We start from the raw sequence: 10,029 nt of genomic DNA on the forward strand, positions 1-10,029 counted from the left end.
TGTCCATCTCCCACAATGAACACAAGATAGAAGGACTACCCATCATCTATTATAGAAGTCCTTCTCCACACACAAGTCACAGGCTCCACAAAATGCTCCTTTGGTTTGTTAACCCTTGAGCTCAACAACTGCCTCTCTCGCAACTACCTTTTTCCATCAGGGTGTTGCTTACTAGGATCCAACTTGGACACTATCACACTATCCTCCAACATACCATAAATTCCCAATCCATGTTCACACTAGCTCCATTCGCATGCTGCCCTCAAATAGTCCACGAGTGACGAACTCCACGTTGTAGAAGCTGCACCTAGTTATGGCATTCTCACACCTAGGAGACCTTTACACATGATTTCCCACAAAATTTTCCAACTCTTCCCTTCGCTCTGCAATAGAGGAGCTATTGAACAAATCTAGGCTCCAAACTTCACTGTGAAACTGCCCAGTGGTTAGGGCTTCTAACATGCCACGCTAGCCCTACCTCCTTGGCTTCCACAGGCTACAACAGCTCTTTACACACTAGGACACCTACATCACTCCATAGCAAGATTTTCTCCTAATTTGAGTTCCTTCATGCCCAAGGCAACTCCAAGAAATGGCTCCCAAAAAACTGCAATGTAAACTGATACAAACCTGGTCGAATCAATGACCCAACACAAGACAAATCTGCTCCAATTCATTGTTGTTCTTCACTGTTCTTAGTTAGGGCAATCTACATGCTGCAATCACCCCAAAACACTGACACATAGCACTAGAAGCAGACGCGAATTCCCTTCACAAGGCTCCCCTGTCTATTTGACATTGTCCTAGGCACAAACCAATCCTTTATAGGCTAACGTTGCTACCTGTGTGAGGACACAAGGTCTGCAGCTTGTTCTGTTCCACAGGACATCCTCTCGGCCTACTATCCTTGCCAAAAATAGGCCTTCGGCACTCTCCACAGAAATCTCCAAGGCTGCAACTTGCTTGCTGTAGGTAAACCACACCTTAAACCACCCTAAACTCCTTCCGAATTGGCCTAGATTTTCTCCCCTCATCCTTGGCCCTCTAGCCAACTACTTGGCCCTCCTAACAACAGTCTGTTCTCCTATGAAAATACCTTGAACCCCCTCACTGTTTGTCCTCCTTGGCTGCGTCTATTTCGTAGGTGTTCTTCTCCCTTGACTGAGTTCTTTAAGAGCTCTTGTGTTGCTTGAATGGATACTCACGCTCTACATCACCCTCTATATATACTAAAGAGAGGGGCTCCAAAACGTCATGATCTAGGGGATTACACAACTTGTCACATGCCTAAAACTCCTTAGGTTGACCTTGACATACAAGTGCAAACCCATCATTAACCTTCAAAAATTCATCTACTTAACAACAACTCGGAATCAGATGATTTTCATTGTGTTATAATCGTCTCGCCAAGAGCTATCATCCTCATCCATCTTATGTCGAAAAATCGCCATGGTTTTGGCCCAAACATCTATGGGTGCCAAATCCCAGGCTTAGGTTCTAAGCCCGCAAGTCTACTTGTGGCGCTTTGACCTCCAACCCTCGAACACTAGGGCTTGGAGTACCTCCCAAGCTACACAAAAATCAACACTTCTTATACCTGTCGAATATAGGTTTCTTTTCCTAGGAGTAGAAAGACTTTCATTATGCCCTTCACATTGCAACTCGACCATTTGTGTTCCTTCATCATTCAAGAGTGTTGTTTCCATACTAGATGGAATATATATTAGTTATGTCATAATGCTCCTTCTAAGAACCTTCCAAAATGATGGTTCTTATAGGATATTGATGACCCCTTCTTTGCAAAATGACTACCTATAACATGATGTTATAAAACGTTTGGATGAACAATAATATGCAATATGGTCCCAATCTTCTCAATCTTGAAATCTAGATGATTCCTACCAAGCAACCTAATCAAGTAGACTCTAATTCTTTTACTACTACATGCTTCTTTCTGTGATGCCATGCTTTTACCAAAATCAAGACTCTATTAGAGAATGCAACAGTGCATGCTACTCTACTTCTACTTAAAGAAAGACAAATTTCATGAATAACTTGATATAGATGGAGCTTTCTTTTATAGTAAAGGTCCTTGGGATATTCTCCTTTTAAATTTTTCTTAGGTTCTCTCTTTTCTTCAACTATGTGGGCTTCACTTCTTTCCTTTCTTTTGTTGTTCTTCTTGTTTAGACAATCCCTCTTAAAGTGTATATACTCATTGCATCCAAAGCATTGTTTTTTGGACATATCTGGCTTTCTCTTGGACTTTCCAAAGTTCCCTTTCTTCTTATGCTTGGTATTTGTTATGAAGGCTTGAGACTTTTCATTTGATTCAGTGTCATCGTTCTCCTTTATTCTAGATTCTTCCAAGATACATTAAGCCCATAACTCATCAAAATGTGTAGCATCTTTCTTTGAGTATATACTGGTTGCAAAACTGCTCCAATAAGGTGGTAAATCATTTAATACAAAAATAGTCATTTCAGAGTAAAAGACAATTTCCCCAAGCCCTTGCAACTGGTCTCTTATTTGTGAGACCTTCATAGGATAAGTGGCCATGTCTTCATCCTTTGAATTCCCTATTCTATATAGTTGATTCCTCAAGGAAATATTTTGACCCGATGTACTAATAGAGTACAACTTTACCAACTTATCATACATATCCTTGGATGTCTTCTGATCAACAACAAAGGGAACAAGGAGATCGTTAATGAATTCAACAATGCTCCTTTATGCTCTTACTTCTCCCTTCTTGTAATTTGCTAACTCTTGAGTCTTCCCTTTGTCTGGTACAACCACTTCACCAAGGACATATTCCATGACTTCATTTTCTGTGAGTGTTGAGTCAATGCTCTTCTTCCATGCTGGGAAGTTTGCCGATTCAACGAGCTTGTTGCGTTCCATGCAAAATGTAGCCATATGTTCTATAGGTTAAGACATAAGATACAATATGATACTTGTTCATAAATCTTTTGGAGATAATCACATTAGAGAAAGTTTTGTTGACGCATTTCAAACCATCCAGTTTGGTTCATTGTCAAGACAAGATGGAGAATCAGATCTAGGCATCAAATTAAATAAGTAGGGTGATGTAGAGAAAATTAATACTAACGGTTAGAATCTAACGACTAAGGGTCAAACAACTACTGGTCAAAATTAAAAACAGTCAACGGAATTAGTTAAGGTCATATAAAAATGGGACTAAAGCAAAGGAAAAGGCCAAAAAAGAAAAAGAAAAAAGCGATTGACCCAAAATCAAAGGATTCATGAGCACACCACTGACATAAAACTTGGGAGGACCCGCTCCTTAGCCTTGGCAGAACATGCAGAGAAGACAAAACATCACATCTGCATTGAAAAAGCTGAGGCCATTGCAAGAGTGGATCATTTCTTTCATCAGATGTTTAGGGAGGCCATTGAGATAGAAAGGAAGCCTAGTAATCTAAACAGGGAAAATGTCTGGTCGATTAGTAATTGTTGGGATCCTGCCCTTTCTTTTTAATTTATTTGTTTGATTTATTAATATTATTGATTAATTAATTTATTTAATGGGGTCGGGTTGTTTTTTGTAAATTTTATTTTAATGAGAAAGGTTTATATATATTGAAATAAATTTCCTTAATTTATTTTCTTAAATATATATATTAATTTATTTTATTTGTATTTAAATATATAAATTAATTTATTAATGTATTAATTAGATTAAATTATTTCAAATTATATATTTTAGGCCAATCACTTTTTTGTTTTTATTTTTTGGCCTTTTCCTTTGATTTAGTCCCATTTTTATTTGACCTTAATTGGTTCCTTTGACTCTTTTTAACTTTGATTAGTAGTTGTTTGACACTTAGTCGTTAGATTCTAACCGTTAGTAATAATTTTCTTTACATCACCTTACTTATTTAATCTGATGCCCATATTTGATTCTCCATCTTGTCCTGATGATGAACCAAACTGGATGGTTCGAAGCACATCAACACAACTTTCTCTAATGTGATTATGTCCGAAATATTTATGAACAATTCAGATATGGATCAGAGAAGCCTTAATTCAATATGATACTTGTCAACCAAGAGTCCCCATTTTTGATGATGTCTCCAACTATCTTGATGCTTTCAAGACCTTCAAAGAGACTTCAAAGATGCCCTAGAATGATGACTTTTAGGATCCCTTAAATATAATGTCTTCAAACAACTTCATTGAGAGTATGATGATCCCAAGATTCTTTTGATGCTTCCTTTTCTTCATGATGATGCACTAGAGAATTTTCAACAAGAGCTTCTCCTTCCTTCATTGAGGCTTGATCTTTCTTGAGATGATGAGATCTTTGATGAAAGTTTGATGTATTAACCTTCCTTTTAGGTCAATAGGTCCTCTTATTCTTTCCTTGTGTTCTTTTGCAAGCGAATCCCCTTGACAAGTAATTTCTTCTTATGTCAACAAGATGATATTCTAGTTGCCTTCTATTTGTTCACCTTAGCTTTGATTCCATGTTGGAGAATGCAATATGGAAGCTACTAAAAACAAATTCTCGTTAACCTAAATAATTGCTTGTGAACTTTAGTTATCTTTTATTCTTCTTTATTAGATATTTTCATTAAACAATTATCAAGAACATAAAAATAAAGACAATGGACACAAGAAGTAGGCTCCAAGCCAAGGGGAAAACCCAAAAATAATATCTTCTCTTCTTATAAAATCTGCTTCAAATGAGAAAACCAAGACCTAAAACCCTAGACCAAGTCCTCCTCCAAGCACCAAGTCAACCTCCAAGAATCTCTTCCAAAAGCTAGTCAAATCCTTTAAAGTCAACGAGAGCCAAACATTCCTTGAAATGATTTAATTATAGTATTCAGTCCTCTGCTTTGGATTTGCAACTTTTACCTTTTGTAGACAAAAAAACCCTAACTTTCTTCCTCAAGCAAACAAAAACTAAATCTTCCAAAATATGCCCAAATTGAAATTTAGGTCCTGCAATTTAGGTCTACAATTTGACCTGCAACCCACAACCCCCAACAACTATAGAAACCCTAGATTTACTCACAAGTTTGAGCTAAAATTGGGAGAAAAAATGATTTTCCTTCTTCATGATTTTCTTGTTCTTCCTTAGTTTTCACTCTTGTATTGTCTTCTTGTCTTGCTTCAGATTGAATTTCTTCTTGTGCATATTGAATTGGTTGAAAGAGAGGTCGAAGATGCTTCTATATATAAGCTTTCCATGAGGTCAACTAACCTATTCTAGGCTGGCTTATCTTTGATAGGGCCAACTTGTGCTAGAAGGCTTATAAGACTTTTCATAATTAATATCTTTTACATGCTACAGCTTTCCCAATAGGGTCTTATACAAATGACAAGGACTCTCTTGACTCAGGAAAAATATTATTTTGACTTGAAAAACCCTAGGAGGATGAAATGCATGCTTGACCTAGATGACCAATAAAATGAAGCATGAAACCCATGCTTAAAAGTAATATTTTTCTTGTAACATAAGATATACATATTAACATGAGTACAATGACAATTATGAAGACCAAAATTAGTTACCTTTCCAACAATCCCTTCAGGTGGATCAGCGCGGATAGTTTCCGTGGACGTAGCGGCCACTGACCTCTGATGTTAGTGAACCATATTGAAAAAAAAACTTCCAACCACTATCAATATATTGACAAATGGTAGGTCCTTGTTGACAGATATACAATTGGGTTTGATGTCGTAGACAACAATTCCACATAGCAACAATGGAAACTTGTCCCACTCCAAAATATATTCCAAGATAAGATTGTTCATCATACACATTAAATAATTTTGTTGGAGGTGAACTGTGTTGGTTTTTTGTGAGAAATTACTCTACGTTTCAATCCTAGACTAGGGATCCTCATCAAGGGTTTTTAAGCTCCAAAAATCCTATATGCCAAGATAGCGCACAATGTCTCCTAGTCTAATATTAGTCCACAACATAGTGGAACTACAAGAAGCCACTGTAGTGAGCTATCCAAACCAACCAACCAATAGTTCTCCTTATGGGTGAATACATGAAGATGGCTTACACTTTTGGGCCATATGTTGTGATGAAATTTTAAAAATTTCCTCTTTTATCATATTAAAACCCTCAAAATTCATATAAACACCGTGAATTTTGGTTTAGAGTAAAATGACAAATTGTAGAGAACTATGTTGTCCTAATGATATATTTTGCAAAAATATTTAGTGTTGTATAATAAGTCATTTTTTTGATTAAATGAAATGCTTGTCCTTGTCAATTTTCATACATCTTAAGAGGTATGCATGTGTTTACGTAGCATAACTTAGTCTAAAATGTGTAATATATATATATATATATATATATATGATCATAATGTACACGAAGGGAGCCAAGTCTTTAATATTAAAAAAATATTTTTTTAATGCAAAATTATATTTTTTTTATTATTTTTTGAAGTTGACAAAGTAATATTTCAATTGCATTTTGCAGACGTGTTCACACAAGTTTTTTTTCAACTATTTAAATAAATTGAAAAACCAAGAATACCCTTTTGAAGAGGACTCATAAACTAAGATAGCGGTATTTTTTGAATTTTTTGTTGTTGTGTATATTTTATGATATTGATTTTTATTCAACCCCTTTAAAACTGTTAATTTTTTTTTCAAGCATTATGTTTAAAGAGCTTAAATTAAAAATGTCAAACTTGTATTCCATTGGATAGAGGATTCCTTCATGAATCCAACATGATCAACTCCGCCACCTAAGGACATATTTGGCTCTAAGTCCACAAGGGTATAAAATGGTGTTGTAGAAAATTTTGCAGAAGGGTTGCTGGAATTGTGGATTTTAGGACTTCAGAAGCTTGATCGAGCACTTAAAGCACTCAATCAAGCATTTACATTTCAAATTCAAATAGCTCGATCGAGGGTTTCATAAACCCTTGATCGAGCCATATATATGGTTAATAAGGGCTCGATCGAGCTATTATGCGTGATTGAGCCTTTATAATTTTTTTTTTGAATCCCATAATTTATCTAGAATTTAAGTTTTTACCACTTTTTAAGATTCCAAATATTATTATAATTCTTGTTATCATGTCGTGTAGAAACCTTATTAAATTTAACATTAATATTAAAAAATTAATATTATTAATAAATTAAGTTATGAAATCTCATATTAATATAAAAAAATTAATATTACTATATTTTAATGTTAATATTAAATTTATTAATTTTGATTTAATATAATATAAAATTTGTTATATTACAATATATACTGGCATAACCACATTAATAAATGTGGTTGATGTACGCCGTATACATCAACAAAAGAGTCATTAACAAAAAAAGAGTCATACAAGGTGATTCAATATGTTAATTTTATTTAACCTATTTTTTATAAATCTAACATAATAAAATATATAATATTTTTAAAATCCTGAAGTAATCATAACCTAAAGCTACCTTAAGAAATAAAACCTAAACAATTTCAATTGGAAGACATAAAGCACTCTATGTATCTATGATGGAGGTTGCTGGACCATTAATAATATTTTGGAAAATTTTAGATAATATTTCCATGGAAAATTATAATGTTTCATCTAGGTGAATGTACAACGCAGATTTGAAATTTTGCATTTTAAATATGTATTATATAAAAAAATTAAATTGTTATATGACATCAAAATAATTATTTTTATTTAAACATAATATTTTAATTGTCAATGTATTTTTTTTTGAAATATAGAAGAGAGAGAGTGGGAGAGAAGGGTAAGAGAGAGAGGGGGACACAAAGATGGAGAGAGGGATAGAGTCTCTGAGAAAGAGAGGGAGCTCGAGAGATGGAGTTGGAGAAAAATACAAGGAAGGAAGAAGTTCAAGACATATACATAGAGAAAGGTGGAGAGAGGAAGAAGAAGTGACAAGGGAGAGATGGAGAGAGAGTGTGTATGTTTGGGGGTGAGATAGAAAGACAAAGGAGAGATGGAGACAAGGGGCAGAGAGAATGAGAGAGGGAGGAAGATAGTCAACAAAGTTGCAGGATGAAGCGAGAGAGAGAGAGAGAGAGAGAGAGAGAGAGAGAGAGAGAGAGTAAGGGAGGTGGGAGAGAAAGGAAGAGAGAGAGGAATTGAGAGGGATGGAGAGAGAGAGATGGAGTTGGAGGGGGAGAGAGAGGGAGGTAAGGAGAAAGACATATACAAAGAGAAAGGTGAAGAGAGAGAGAGAGGGAGTGACAAGGAAGATGAAGAGAGAGAGAGATAGGAGAGTAGGAGGGAAGATAGACAGAAGGGGAGATAGAGGGAGAGAAGGGGAAGAGAGAGGTAGAGGGAGAGGGAGGGAGATATAGATATATATGGAGAAATAATGTGTATGTTTGCAGGGTGATATAGAGAGATGAAGGAGAGACAGAGGGAGATAGAGATATAGATGGACGGGGGAGAGAGGGAAGAAGAGAGAGATAGCGGAAGGGAGAGAGAAATAGATAGATATGAAGAGAGAGACGTGTGTGTCTGGGGGGTGAAATAGAGAGACAAAGAAGAAGAGATAGAGGCAAATATCAATATAGATGGAGGGGGGAGAGAAAGGGAAGAAAATTGCTTGCACTAGATGCATTGATTTCAGTGTACAAATGCTGATTTCTAATCCTGTTTGATTTGTTGCATTGATTTTTGTGTAGATGTTGATTTCTAATTATATTTCATTGTTTGCATTAGATGCATTAATTTCATTAAAGATGTTAATTTCTAATCTTATTTGATTGAGCTTGCATTAGATGCATTGATTTCAATGTAGATGTTGATTCCTAATCCTATTTTATTGCTAGCACTAGATGCATTGATTTCAGTGTAGATGTTGATTTCTAATTCTATTTGATTGCTTGCAACATTAGATGCATTGATTTCAGTGTAGATGTTGATTTCTAATCCTATTTGATTGTTTGCATTAGATGCATTGATTTTAGTGTAGATGTTGATTTCTCATCCTATTTTATTGCTTGCATTAGATGCATTTATTTCAGTGAAGATGTTGATTTCTGATTTTATGTAACTAGATATATGGTGTACATTAATTTCAAGGTAATTAGTTTAACATTTTGCATTGATTTTAGTGTAAGCACAAACAAATTATGGACGACGCACATTATGACTAAGCTTTTATAGATAACTTCAAACAAAATAAAAGCGAATAAAACTTGTATTTGTAACTTTTGCATCTCCACATCTTTTAAAATTGAATATAACTTATTTAAATCATATTTGAGTTTTTAAAAATTGAATAAAACTTATTTCAGTCATAAAGAATTGATTGAAACACTTGGATAACTACTCATAAATTTAGAAAGGTTGATAACATTATATAAAATTATAGAAATGTTGTCATATATTATTTTTTTGACCTACATATTAAATTTCAATATGATTGACTTATATCATGTTATGACTAAGCTTTTGTAGATAATCTCAAAAGAAATAATGTTGAATAAAACCTATTTGTTGTTTACACGACATCTTTTAAAATTGAATACAACTTATTTCAATCCTATTTTGTGTTTTTTAATTGAACCTTGAGATAATAAATTGACTAAGATACTTAAAAGAGTTGTCCATGCAATACATGCGGGTCACAAAATTTTTCATATATATATATATATATATATATGGATTAATTTTTAATTCAAATAATTTACTTTTAAAATTAAATTGTAATAACTACAAGTTGATTGAATTAAAAGGCACTTTCTACGCCAATATGAAGCATGATTGTAATTCTTTCCATGTTCAATATTAAATTGATACATGATATATTTTAGTTCATTTTAAGTATCAAAGTGACTTGCATCATAACTTAAGATTGTACTTATTTTCTTAGTCTATGAAACTGGAAATCAAAATTTCTATATTTTACTAAAAAAAATTACAGTGTATAGAATTTTTTTTTTTTAGTGAAATAATTTTAACAAATCCATAAACTTAAAAAATTAATGAGCATCCATAAAAAAGATTAATACAAATCCATAAACTGAAATAGTGAATACATGTATCAATA

Source organism: Pinus tabuliformis, chromosome 2_2, assembly GCF_031772625.1.
Source record: "Pinus tabuliformis cultivar Carrire ecotype Pingquan chromosome 2_2, CPIR1, whole genome shotgun sequence".
NCBI lineage: Eukaryota > Viridiplantae > Streptophyta > Pinopsida > Pinales > Pinaceae > Pinus > Pinus tabuliformis.